We start from the raw sequence: 13,225 nt of genomic DNA on the forward strand, positions 1-13,225 counted from the left end.
TTTCTGCTGAAAACCCTCAGGGAGTCTTGTTAGAGTCTCCTTATATGTAACCGTCGTGTGTGTCCGTTGACAAGACCACCAAACAGGCTTTGTGTGAGCAAAAAGGCTGTGTATTTCACCTGGGTGCAGGTGGGCTGAGTTGGAAAAAGGAGTCAGGGAAGGGAGATAGGCGTGGGGCCATTTTATAGGATTTGGGTAGGTAGTGGAAAATTATAGTCAAAGGGGGTTGTTCTCTGGCAGTTAGGGCAGGGTCGGGTCACAAGGTGCTCAGTGGGGGAGCTTCTGAGCCAGGAGGAATTTCACAAGGTAATGTCTTCAGCTAAAGCAGAAATTGGCCATTTTCACTTTCTTTTGTGATTCTTCAGTTACTTCAGGCCATCTGGATGTATACATGCAGGCTTGGGCTCAGAAGCCTGACAGTAACTGTCACTTTTCTCTTGCAGCTTTCAATATTCTCTCTTTGTCTTTATGTGTCTTGATGTGAGTCTCTTTGGACTCATTCTATTAGGTGTATGTTGAGTTTACTGGATTTAAGTTTTTATTTCCTTCCCCAGAAGTAGGAAGTTTTTGCCATTATTTGTTTGAATATGTGCTCTGTCCCTTTCTCTTTCTCCTCATCTTTTGATACTCTGACAATGCACATGTCATTCCACCTGATGACGTCCCATAGTCCCTTAGGTTGTCTTCACTTGTTTTCATTCTTTTTTCTCCTCATATTGTATGATTTTCTATAACCCATCTTTATGTTCACTACTTCTTTATTCTGCTTGATCTAGTCATTGTTAAAGCCTTCTATTGAATTTTTGAATTCAGTTATTCTTCAGCTTGATGATTTCAGTTTGTTTGCTTCCCCTTCTTCTTCTTCTTCTTCTTCTTCTTCTTCTTCTTCTTCTTCTTCTTCTTCTTCTTCATTTTTCTAACTCTCTGTTGAAGTTGTCAGTTTTTTCACACATTGTTCTTACCCTGGTGAACATCTTTATGACTGTCCTTTTGAATTCCCTGTCAGGTAAATCACATATCTCCATTCCACTGAGTCAGTTTCTGGAGATTTATCTTGTTCTTCTTTCATAATATGTTTTCTTCATTTTCCTGTTTTTTCATTTTCCTTCACTCTCTGCATTGGTCTCTGCACATTAGATTTAAACAACTACATTCCCTAGTCTTGTTATACTGCTCTCTTGTGGGAGCTGCTCCTGTCCCATTTGCCTGGCCAGACATTCCAGGTGCCCCAAACTGTTTGTGCATGTCACCAACCTGATGTTTTGGTTCTTAGTTGCTTCCAAGAAATTAAAGTGTCAGGTGGGCGTGGTGGCACACACCTGTAGTCCTAGCTACTTGCAGGGCTGAGGCGGGAGGATCACCTGAGCCTGGGACGTTGAGGTTGCAGTGGGCGATGAACATGATCATGCCACTGCATTCCAGCTTGGGTGACAGCATGAGACCCTGTTTAAAAAAAAAAAAAAAAGGAATTAATGTGTCAAGTTGTGCTGTTGTCTTAAGAGAGGTGGGATAGAAGCCAGTCCTTTGAGATGCAGATGGAGACATTTAGGTAGTAGATGTGTGTTCTAGTTCCTTCTTCCTTTGCAGAGAAACTGAGAGCTAGAGTTTATCTCCACTCATTCTACTCTACATCAGGGACAGTGTCTGAAGCAGATGCTTGTACTCTTGATCAGACTACTCACTTTGAGTTTAAAAGTCACCTTTTTGTTCTCAGTGGTCTAGGAGACTCGGGAGTGCAGAGTCTGTCAACTCCCATAGTGAGGTGATTTAGGAGCTAGTCCTTCAGGTGAAAGCTGGAAAAGTTGGGGCATGCAGAAACTGCTTCCAGGGAGAGTCTGCAGATTTGAATTCATTTCTGGAGCAAGCCAGGGAAGAAGGTGTGGGGAATTTCCACTCTCCTGTTTGAGCAAGCAGAAGTTTCACACCTTCCTAGCAAGGGGAGACTTCTGGTCTTATCACCGAAGCAAGCCAGAGAGGAAGGTGCAGGGAGTACTCACTTCCTCTTTCAGGCATGGAGAGGTCCCCCAACATCCTTCCAATGACAGATTCCAAGACTTCAACTTTAGAGTAAGCCAGGGATCATGGCACAGGGAGTGCTGTCATTCTTGCCAGTACAGTTTTCCAACCTCTTTCTACAGAGAGATAGCAGGGCTGGGATTTTCACTGGAGCAAGCTGGGGAAGCAAGTGCAGAAAGTGCTCACTCTCCTGTTCAAGAAAGAAGAAGTCTCAGACCCTCCTTGCAGAGGGAGCATCCTGGCCTGGAGTTATCGATGCAGCAAGCCAGGGAAGAAGCCACCGGGGAATGCTCACTTTCCCTTTTGGGCATGGAGAGGTCCACCAGCCTCCCTTTAACAGAGATTGTAGAGATTTGCAGCTAATTTTTTTGAAGACAGACAATAGGTATCTATAGTTCTATGAGAAAATTAAAAGAGTTTAGCTTGACACGCAATGACCAGATTTAACCAAACTCAGATCTGGCTGCTTGCTGCTTAGAAGCCAAAACACAAGAAGCAAGATGGAATGGAGGAAAGCAGTTTTATTCAAATGCTAGCCATTGAAAAGAAAAGCTGGACTTAGGTCTCAAAGAACCATCTCAAATTTTTAGGCTGTGTGAAGGGGGTTGAGAAGGGAAACTTGATATGCAAAGCATGTGGGAGTGGTGCAGAATGGAGGCTGGCATATCTTGCTCCAATGGCTATCTTGAGTTGTTGTCCACCTGAAGTGTGGACTGGAACCATTTTGACAATGGTTGGATTGTAGATTAACCACCTTGGGGCAATTTCTAGGTGAGGGAGACTTCCACAACTGGATCTCTATGCCTGCTTTGTATCAAGATTAGCCCCTGGAACTTCTAAGCAAGTACATCATTAGACAAGCAAATATGGTGCAAGGGAATGTCTGGAATAGAAAGAAAAAGAAGGGTTTTCTTGAGATTAAGAAGAGAGAAAATGAAACTTCAAAATGCATTTTGAGGTTAAGATACTGGGTTATACAGAGTGTGAAGAGTGTATGCTACTTTCGTCATTTTATAGTTCCACCTATAGCCGTGGAGGCTTAGCGGGGGATGGTAGATGACCTGTCTTAGGTTCATTTGCAAACCAATAGTCCAGGCTCAGCATAGATTTTTAATCACACCCAGCAGAGGGTGTGGTAGGTCTGCATAGGGTTTATTTTTTAATTTAAAAAAATTTTTTTTGAGACAGGGCTTTGCTCTGAAGTGCAGTGGTGCAGTCATAGTTCACCGCAGCCTTGACCTCCTGGGCTCAAGTGATCCTCAGCCTCCCAAGTAGTTAGGACTACACACATGAACCACCACACCTGGTTAATTTTTTATTTTTATTTTTTGTAGAGATGAGATCTTTCTAAGTTGCTAAGGCTGGTCTCAAACTCCTGGCCTCAAGCAATCCTCCCACCTTGGCCTCTCAAAGTGCTGGGATAACAGGTATGAACCACTGAGCTCGGCCAGTTTTATGCCCTGAGAGGCTTCCTGTGTTAGTGTCCTGATTCTAGTGATGAGGAGTAATGGTGTCTCCTTGATTTGTCATGACTGGATTAGGAATGAAATAATATGGTGACTATATAGTAACCAATGTAATCAAAAACAGTTTCCTCAAAAATATTTGGCTAGGGTGGCAGCTAGGTTCTCTCTCATGCTAATTCTGGTGTAGGAAAGTTTACATTTTTCCCCTGAAGTTTTGATAATTTGAGTCTATAAAACAAATTGATAATAGATGAAAGAAAAAAGGCATACACATTTATTGACATGCCTATGGGAATGAGAATCATACACAAAATATGAGGCTTAAAGGTGGGGGGTTGATGATTAAAGTTTTTATACCATCCTGAGATTATGGAAGAAATAGAGGCTTGGAGCATGGCAAGACAGGTTACAAGAGGGAGAGAAGAGAAAAAGGCTAGCATAAGACCACTAGCCTGGCTAGTGAGGATGGTCCTGTCATGCTGATGAACCTCACAGGTAGCAACCCTTAAAGAATAGGTAGATAGTAGCCTGTAATAACAGCTTCTCTGTCAGACCTTCAAAGGTGTCAGACTCTGAGTCTGACTCTCTCTCTTTCTCTCTCTCCCCATCACTTAATCTTTCCTAGATCTGGACAAGGGGTTGCCTCAGAAGAGGCCTGTTTGCATGTCCTAGTTACTTCACTTTATTTCCTCCACAGATGCAAATCTCCTTTTCCCCCAAAAGGGAGGAAATTGCAAGGCTATTCTTGTGCTTGCAGCCTCTCTGAATAGCCATATCAAATTATGCCAAAGAAGTATATTTGGCTGGGCTCAGTGGCTCGTGCCCGTAATTCCAGAACTTTGGGAGGCCGAGGTGGGTAGATCACTTGAGGTCAGGAGTTCGAGACCAGCCTGACCAATATGGGTGAAACCCCCTGTCTACTAAAAATACAAAAATTAGGAGGACGTGGTGGCAGGCGCCTGTAATCCCAGCTACTTGGGAGGCTGAGGCAGAAGAATCGCTTGAACCCAGGAGGTGGAGGTTGCAGTGAGTCAAGATCACACCATTGCACTCCAGCCTGGGAGATAGAACAAGAGTGAGACTCTGTCTTAAAAAAATAAAAAACAAAACAAATATAAAATTTTAAAAAGTATATTTTAGGGTAAAATATTTTTTGTTTCCTTCAATTTCAGAAGGAGTTAGAAGCAAGCTAAAGCAAAGCGAGTGATTCTTCTCTTTTTTTTTTTAGATGGAGTTTCGCTCTTGTTGCCCAGGCTGGAGTGCAATGGTACAGTCTCAGCTCACTGCAACCTCTGCCTCCCGGGTTCAAGGGATTCTCCTGTCTCAGCCTCCCAAGTAGCTGGGATTACAGGCGCATGCCACCATGCCTGGCTAATTTTTGTGTTTTTATTAGAAACGGGGTTTCATCATATTGGTCAGGTTGGTCTTGAACTCCTGACCTCAGGTGATCCGCCTGCCTCGGCCTCCCAAAGTGCTGGGATTACAGGCGTGAGCCACTGCGCCCGGCCACGAGTCATTATTCTTTTGGCACCCTTGGAATCAAAGAACAGTATGTTCTGAAGCAAATCATGCTTGTGTTTTCTGAGGACACAAGGACTTCACCTAACTTCTTTTTTGATCTGATCTGAGCCATTAGCCAATGAGAAAGGCAACTGAATGGTGATGTCTTCCAGGAGTCCAGTAATAAATATGCTTGCGTCCATCTGTGATGGTGCTTAGTCCTATCCAGGCCCAAATCCACAATGGGGCATAACTTTTCAGTAACTGCCTGAGGCTTAGGAAATTAAGTATTATACTAAAATGTCCAAAACACAGGAGCATGAACCTGTAGTGGATGGTAAGCCTTAGTGGCTTACAAATGCACATAGATTAGAAAGACTGCTGGACTACTGGATAGCATAATCCCCAGAGTCTAGGTTTGTTTTTTTTTTTTTTGGAACACTCACAAACTGCATGAACTTGAGAAGGTCAGTTTCTTTCCTAAGCATCAGTTTCTCCATTTATTAAAAAAAAAAAAAAAAAAAAAAAGCCCAATAATTCCTGTTCTTCCTACTTCACAGGGATTTTATGACAATCAAATGAGCTCATACTTGGGAGAGCACTTCACTCAGTGCTAGACAAGAACAAGCTATCATCATTAGTTTGCTGGTGACCGGGAAAGCTGCTACTTCCTTTCCCTACCTTCTTTTTACTTTTTCTTTCTTTCTTTTTTTTTTTTAACAGAGGTAGTCATTTATGCACCAGAAAGAACAGTTAAATTCCTAGGCTGTGTGCTTCTCTTAGTGAAATGATTTAGAGCCATGTGTAAATAGCACATAAATTTATTATGACTCAGGTCCAAACTGGGGAATGTGTCTGTATATACACACACATGCAATGACCTCTCAACATCTAACCGTGAAAAATATTGCAGCCTTGTAAGAAACAAAGCCACCTTCCTCCTAACTCCTGACAGCTAAAATGTCCTTAAAATAAATGGGAAAGAAAGTTTACTCTGCACATCTGCGCAATGGAGTTTTTATGAATCAGACAAATTTTGAGTCTTGCAGGTAACGTCAGACCTGAGAGTGATGTTTACACTCCTGGTATTTCAAGCCTAACTACTTGCTGCTGATTCGCCCAGATGGCTCTCCAGGCACAAGGATGTGGAAACTCTATTTATTTACTCCGAAGAAACAAACAAACAAAAGATTGACCATTGGACCAAGATAATCAAAAAGTTTTTAGTAGAGTCATTGAAGGACCAAGGCAAATGCCTGGAGCCATAAACAGGTGGCACAAATCATTTTTAGTCTTGTTAGAGAATGCGGAGCGGGCTGCTGCAGGGAGATGATTTCCTGCCTAATTAATCTGCATGTTGCCACCCTGGAACTTATTCATTTGGGGGCATGAATCCCATCTGTAAGGCCAGTTGTTAGAATTGGTGAGAAAAGACTTTCTTTTTTCCTTATTGATTAGAGGAGAGAGGAAGAGAGAGAGAGAGCTCATGTAGTTGTATTTCAGCTTGAAGCAAATCAAATACTCTGAGTCTTCAGTATATGAAAGCAGCCAAATGGCTGACGCAGGATGACCTGTTCCTTTCGTATTTATGAAGGAATTTATATGTATGTGTGTATATATATCACATTTCCTTCATAAATGTATATATTACAAAAGCCATGTATATACTACAAAAACCATGTATATACTACATTATATATATGTGTGTGTGTATATACATATATATATATATATATATGTAACTTTTTTGTTTTTAGTGGCAACATCTTAATCGGACAGAGCTGCCAGTCACTAAGGGTGAAGTGAGATGTTTTGATTAGCCAATCAGGCAATGCTGCACTAGTCTAAATAATGTCTTTGTGAAAGTTAGAAAAGGCACCCTTGCTCAAGACATTTTACTTCTATTTCCTGGGAAATTGTCATACTACATTGAATATGTTAGAGTAAGACACTTTACTCCCACCTGCCAGAAAGCTGTCATTATACAAACTGAAACCTACAGTGTCTTCAATGCGAAGACTATCTCTTTAGATGCATTGCTCTTGTGTACCACATGGCCTAAACAATTGTACACCCGGCACCACCACTGATGCAGCATTTAGCAAGCTGCTGGGGAAGGCTGGCTGGCTTATAAGGTCCCTGCCCTCAGGCAGCTCAGTCTAGCTGGGAAGACAGACATTAGTCAAAATAATCATCCAAATACATGGACGATGACAAAATGGGGAAGTGCTTTGAAGCAAAACTTCAGGATGTTAAGGGTCTTCTTAAATGCGATGATAAATGTGTATCTAGTGTTTAAAATAGTTCTTGGCGACACAGTGAGTGTTCAACTGATGTTCATAGGAGGAAAATTTCACAAATTACAACCATCCATAAAATGGAGGTGTGTGGAAATAGAGCTTTCTTTGTACAACTGATTTTAATATTTGATTCCGAGATCCACCAAGCGGACAGTATCAAACAGTGATGTTTGGGTAAATCAGTTCAATCTAGTGACTTCTGGTCAAATTCAATCCCCATGCTCTTCCAAGCTCTGTCTGTAGCCAGTTTAAGTCTTCAGAGAGAGACAGATGATTCCCTGACTCTTTGTAGTTGGGTCACAGGCGGCCCGTGGCCGCTCCTTCCCACACCCCTCCAGGCAGTCTATTCAAACAGGGATGTCAATGTCCCTGCTTATATGTGGGCCTCTTTCTGAATGCTGAAAGCCTTGCTGGTCCCCTCCAAGCCATTTTTAAGGTAGGGCCCATCACGACCAAGGGCAGTCAGCTGTTGTTCCTCCAGCTTGTCCTGTGCCCATGTGTAGGGTGGGTCTTTGGTGCTTCCCCTCCCAAGCTGCAGCCAGGGGGCAGATTGGTTTAATGCTCTACTGTCACCATCTTGAAATTCATAATCATCTTATCTTTGAATTTGTCTTTTGTGAAGTAGTGCACGCACCTGAGCAGAGGAGAGGTGTGCATAATGCATGTTGCCATTTCTTCCTGTCCCATTTGCACATAGCATTTGTGTTAATTCCTTGTATTTGACCAACCACTAAAGTGAAAGTGGTGACATAGAAGGAAAGGGAAAGAGAGAGACTTTTGTCTTCAGTCCTTCCTTAACTCATCAGTTAGTCAAAGGTCAAGAATGTCAGTAGAATGTGTGTATATCACAAAGGGAAATAAAGACAGCATCTCCCCTGTTCTGGAAAGGACAAAATACATATGCACACTCCAGCTATGAAATACAAACTGTGCAATGTCAGCACTTCTGCATATGAGTTAAATGCTCTTAAATTTGCATTTAAAGCTGGCATTGCACAATATAAATAGAATGGTAAAATTCAGGCTAATAATTTTAAATTCTAATTTTTCTTTACTTAGAACAACATTAAATAGCAAATAAAAAGCTCCATGACAAGTTGAGCGAGAGAGAAAGACTGCAGAAGAAAGTGAAAAGCTTTCAATTTTATGCTTTGTTCTGCTTTTTGAACACGGAGCCTTACGTTTTCATTGCACTATGTCCTGCAAATGATGTAGCTGGCCTTGCTCAAGCTCCACACGTTGGGTAGAGCTCCTTCCCTGCTTTTCCCACACCCAGCAAAATGCAAGGAGGTAGGGAGGGAGGGGAAAAGTTACACAGCTTTGTGAACTTTATTTTTTTTTTCCCTAAAACTACAACCCTTTGTGTTTTCCCAGCATGTGTTTCTAGCTCCTCCAAAGGCAAATCATTGACAACCAGGTTTAGTTGTCTCTTTACACTTCTGGGAAAACGGCTGTGGCTTCTAGCTGGGAGCCATGTCTTCTGAACGTAGTAAGAGTCTGGTCTTAGCTTTCGGGCTGGCCTGTCTCCACAGTTATTTATTACAGTTCACACTTAGCTGGGGCTTTTGGGAAAGAGGGAGGAGCCCGAGTCAACAAGAATGCAGAAGGGAGAATGCAGGAAAACAGGTCACAGTGCTTCTACATCTCTCCTGATGTGGACAGTAGAAACTTCCTGAGCACCTTCTGCGTAGGGCATGGCTCTGTTGGGGCTCAGAAAACAGTACCCCCAAAGGAAGGCCTCAGCAGCAGCCTCAGAAGCAAACGTTTCTCTCTGACCTTCTCCTGCCCTCGTCTCATTCCCGTTTTCTCCCAAGGTCAGCCACTGAAACTAGAATCCCTCTTTCTCAAGGCAGGTTATAGAAACCAGAACCCTTTTTCCCCAAAGCCAGGCATAAAATCTGAAAATATTATCTGTGAAAACTGACCATGAAGAACGTATCTGACCTACCTGGTTTGACTGTGGGTCACAAGACCCCCATTCCAGAGAGGCCCTGCCCCACACCCAGAGGGAAGGAATGTTTTACAGAGGCCAAGAAGGATCTAGACAGGTCTTGCTGGGTTTTCTGACTCAGTCTGTTAACATTAGATCATCCCCCCTTTTGTCAAATCAGACTTCTACCTGGCTGTCCATACTTTGTTAAGCCTAAACATAAAAACAGACAATCTCCCCTGTGTCTTGGGGTCTTCATTCTGAAGCCTCCATGGATACACATGGAATGAATTAGGATGCTTTCTCTCCTATTACTTGGTTGGCCTCATGTCAGCGATTTTTCAGTGAACGCAGTCGCCTCATTGGTGGGCTGCCGTGTCAGGCAGGCAAGCACAGTGGACTCCAGGAAGGAAGAGGCAAGGACCTTTGGGGAAGGAGCATCACTCAGTGGCAGAGACAGGAAGCCGCAGAGCCGGGTTTTTCGGTCCTCTGCTCCACAGTGCACAGGTTTCAGAATCCTTCCTGAGAATTCTCCATTACCACCACACTTTTTAATTTTAGGAAATTGGCATGTTTTATTCATTAAAAAGATAAAATATCTTTGTGCAAGGGAGGCCCCAGAGGAGAGCAGTGCTCAGAGTGGCTAATGGATTTCTTTATAATGTGGTTTAATGCAACAAGGCAACTCATGTCTTTATGGTTGGGAGAGTTTTCTCCTCGGATGGGGAACGAGGGGCTGAGAGCCTGAGACCAGGCGTACTGCAGAATCCACACCCAGTCCCTGGCTGGAGGCAGCCGCTCTTTGCCTGAGCTACAGCCCTGAGGCTGAGTCATTACCATGAGTGACCCATCCCTGAGAGACCAAGAGGCAGTGGGGCTGAGCCATGCTTTAGACGTCACCCTTCAGTCCCAGAAGGGACACCCTGCAGGTCACCAAACAAGAGTTGAATTGTTCTCTGTGAAAAAGTCAACCTCTTGAGCATGAAAAAGCCCTAGCACTGGTGGTAGAAACCAGCTGAAGCAGGGGTGGCTAAGCCTTCTGTGAGGAGGAAATTCTTTTTATTTTCTAGAATCTGCGATTCCCGAGGAGACTGTGGAGGGAAGGCCTCCTCTTCTGAGAGTGGGGTGGTGAAATAAGGAGCCTGTGAAGCCGAGGCTCTTCTCACTGGGAGCCCTGACTAATCAAGAACAGCCAGGGCAACAGCTCCGTCTGTGGCCAGCAGAAATCTTTCTGATGCCCCCTGGCTTAGAGGAAAGAGAAACTGTGGGATTACAGCTATCCCATAATAAAAGCAAAATTCATCTTTTTCACTTTCATCTGTGGGTCAGAAAATAGACAGTGAGGGCTGAACATCCTTCCACAATGGGTTGGCCAGGATAGCATCTGGTGTCTAAGGACCAGACGCAGGTGAGGGGAGTGGAGGCTGAGAGTGGCTCTGAGGGAGGAGGGCCCCACTGTTGGCGGCTGCTTCCCCTCCTCGTATTTTCTCCCTCTTCTCTCTGTTTTGATCTACTAATACTTCTGCGTTTCTGTTTCTCTTCCTAGCCTGGCTTTTCTACTCTCGGAGAGGCACTCAAAGAAGGCTCACAGCAGGTGAGCAGAAGGCAAGAGATACGACAGGAAGCCAGGCAGTGGGGTAATCAGGAGGTCATGTTGTGGAGCCAGAGGTCAGAGCACTTTGAGGTCAGTGTTTCTGGTATGGGGGATCCTATCTCTGCTAGAGCATAAAGACACAGAAGATGTTTTCTGAAATCGTTCTTTCCTCCAGAGCTTTCTAGTTAGGTTGAAAACAAACCGATGAACAAGCTCCTAGAGGAGAAAATAATTTCACCTTCCACTTTACAAAGTAATTTCAGCTTTTATTTTAGATTCAGGGGGTACATGTGCACATTTGTGACATGGGTATACTGCATGATGCTGAGGTTTGGGATATGATTGATCCCATCACCCAGGTAGTGAATATAGTACCCAATAGTTTGTTTTCCAACCCTTTCTCCCCTCCCTCCCTCCCTCCCTCCCACCTGTACTAGTTCCCAGTATCTATCATTGCCATCTTTATGTCCATGAGTACACAATGTTTAGCTCCTACTTATAAGTGAGAACACACGGTATTTGGATTTCTGTTCCTGAGTTAATTTGCTGAGGTTGATGGCCTTCAGCTGCATCCATTGGGTTTCCTAGGTTTTCTTCTAGGATTCCTATAGGACATGATTTTGTTCTTTTTATGGCTGCATAGTTTCCATGGTGTATATGTACCAGTTCTTTATCCAGTTCACCATTAATGGACACCTAGGTTAATTCTATGCCTTTGCTATTGTGAATAGCGCTGCAATGAACTTGCGAAATGCATGTGCCTTTTTGGAAGAACGATTTATTTTCTTTTGGATATATACCTAGTAATGGGATTTCTGGGTCAAATGGTAGTTCTGTTTTATGTTTTCTGAGAAATCTTCAAACTGCTTTCCACAGTGGCTGAACTAATTTACCTTCCCACCAGCAGTGTATGTGGTTCCTTTTCTCTGCAGCCTCACCAGCATCTGTTGTCTTTTTGACTTTTTAATAACAGCCGTTCTGACTGGTGTGAAATGATGTGTCATTGTGGTTTTGATTCACACTTCTCTGATTGTTAGTGATACTGAACATTGTTTTCATATATTTGTTGGCTGCTTGTATGTCTTCTTTTGAGAAGTGTCTGCTCATGTCTTTTGCCCTTTAATGGGGTTGTTTGGTTTTTGTTTGTTCAATTGTTTAAGTTTCTTATAGATTCTGAACATTAGATCTTTGTGGGATGCATAGTTTGCAAGTATTTTCTCCCATTCTGTGGGTTGTCTGTTTACTCTGTTGATTTTTTTTTGTTGTTGTTGTTTTGTTTTGTTTGTTTGTTTTGCTGTGCAGAAGCTCTTTAGTTTAATTAGGTCCCACTTGTTAATTTTGTCTTTGTCACAATGGCTTTTGAGGACTTAGTCATAAATTTTTTTCCCAAGGCCAACGTCCAAAATGGTGTTTCCAAGGTTTTCTTCTAGGATTCTTATAGTTTGAGGTCTTACCTTTAAATCTTTAGTCCATCTTGAGTTAATTTTTGTATACAGTGCAAGGTAGAGGTCCAGTTTCATTCTTTTGCATATGGCTAATCAGCTATCCCAGCACCATTTATTGAATAGGGAGTCCTTTCTACATTCCTTATTTCTATCAGCTTTGTCAAAGGTCACATGGCTATAGGTAGGAAGCTTTATTTCTGGGTTCTCTATCCTGTTTCACTGGTTTTTGTAGCAGTGCAATGCTGTTTTGGTTACCATAGCCTTATAATATAGTTGGAAGTTGGATAATGTGAAGCCTCCAGCTTTTTTCTTTTTTCTTAGAATGCTTTGGCTATTGAGGCTCTTTTTTTGTTCCATATGAAGGGATAGTTTTTTCTAGTTCTGTGAAAAATGATATTGGTAGTTTGATAGGAATAACATTGAATCTATGGTTGCTTTGGGCAATATGGCCATTTTAACAATATGGATTCTTCCAACCCATGAGCATGGAACATTTTTCCATTTGTTTGTGTCATCTCTGATTTCTTTCAGCAGTGTTTTGTAGTTCTTCTCATAGAGATCTTTAATCTCCTTGGTTAGATGTATTCCTGGGCAGTTTTTTATGTGTATGGCTATGGAAATGGAATTGCATTCTTGATCTGGTTCTCAGCTTAAACATTATTGGTGTATAGAAATGCTACTGATTTTTTTACATTGATTTTGTATCCTGAACTTTACTGAATTTGTTCATCAGTTCCAGGAGGCTTTTGACGGGGTCTTTAAAGTTTTCTAGGTACAGAGTCATATCATCAAACTTATTTCTTTCTCTTGAGTGATTGCTCTAGCTAGGACTTCCTGTCTTTGCTTTACCCTTTGCACAGTTTTTTGCTTTCTGTTCTCTACCTTGTCTTCCTTTTTAAGCGTAGATAGTTGTTGGGGCTGGAAAACTAGACTTGGGAGCCAAGGCAGTGGCTAAGTTGCATAAAGAAAAGACA

Source organism: Trachypithecus francoisi, unplaced genomic scaffold (genome assembly GCF_009764315.1).
Source record: "Trachypithecus francoisi isolate TF-2019V2 unplaced genomic scaffold, Tfra_2.0 Lachesis_group1, whole genome shotgun sequence".
Lineage (NCBI taxonomy): Eukaryota > Metazoa > Chordata > Mammalia > Primates > Cercopithecidae > Trachypithecus > Trachypithecus francoisi.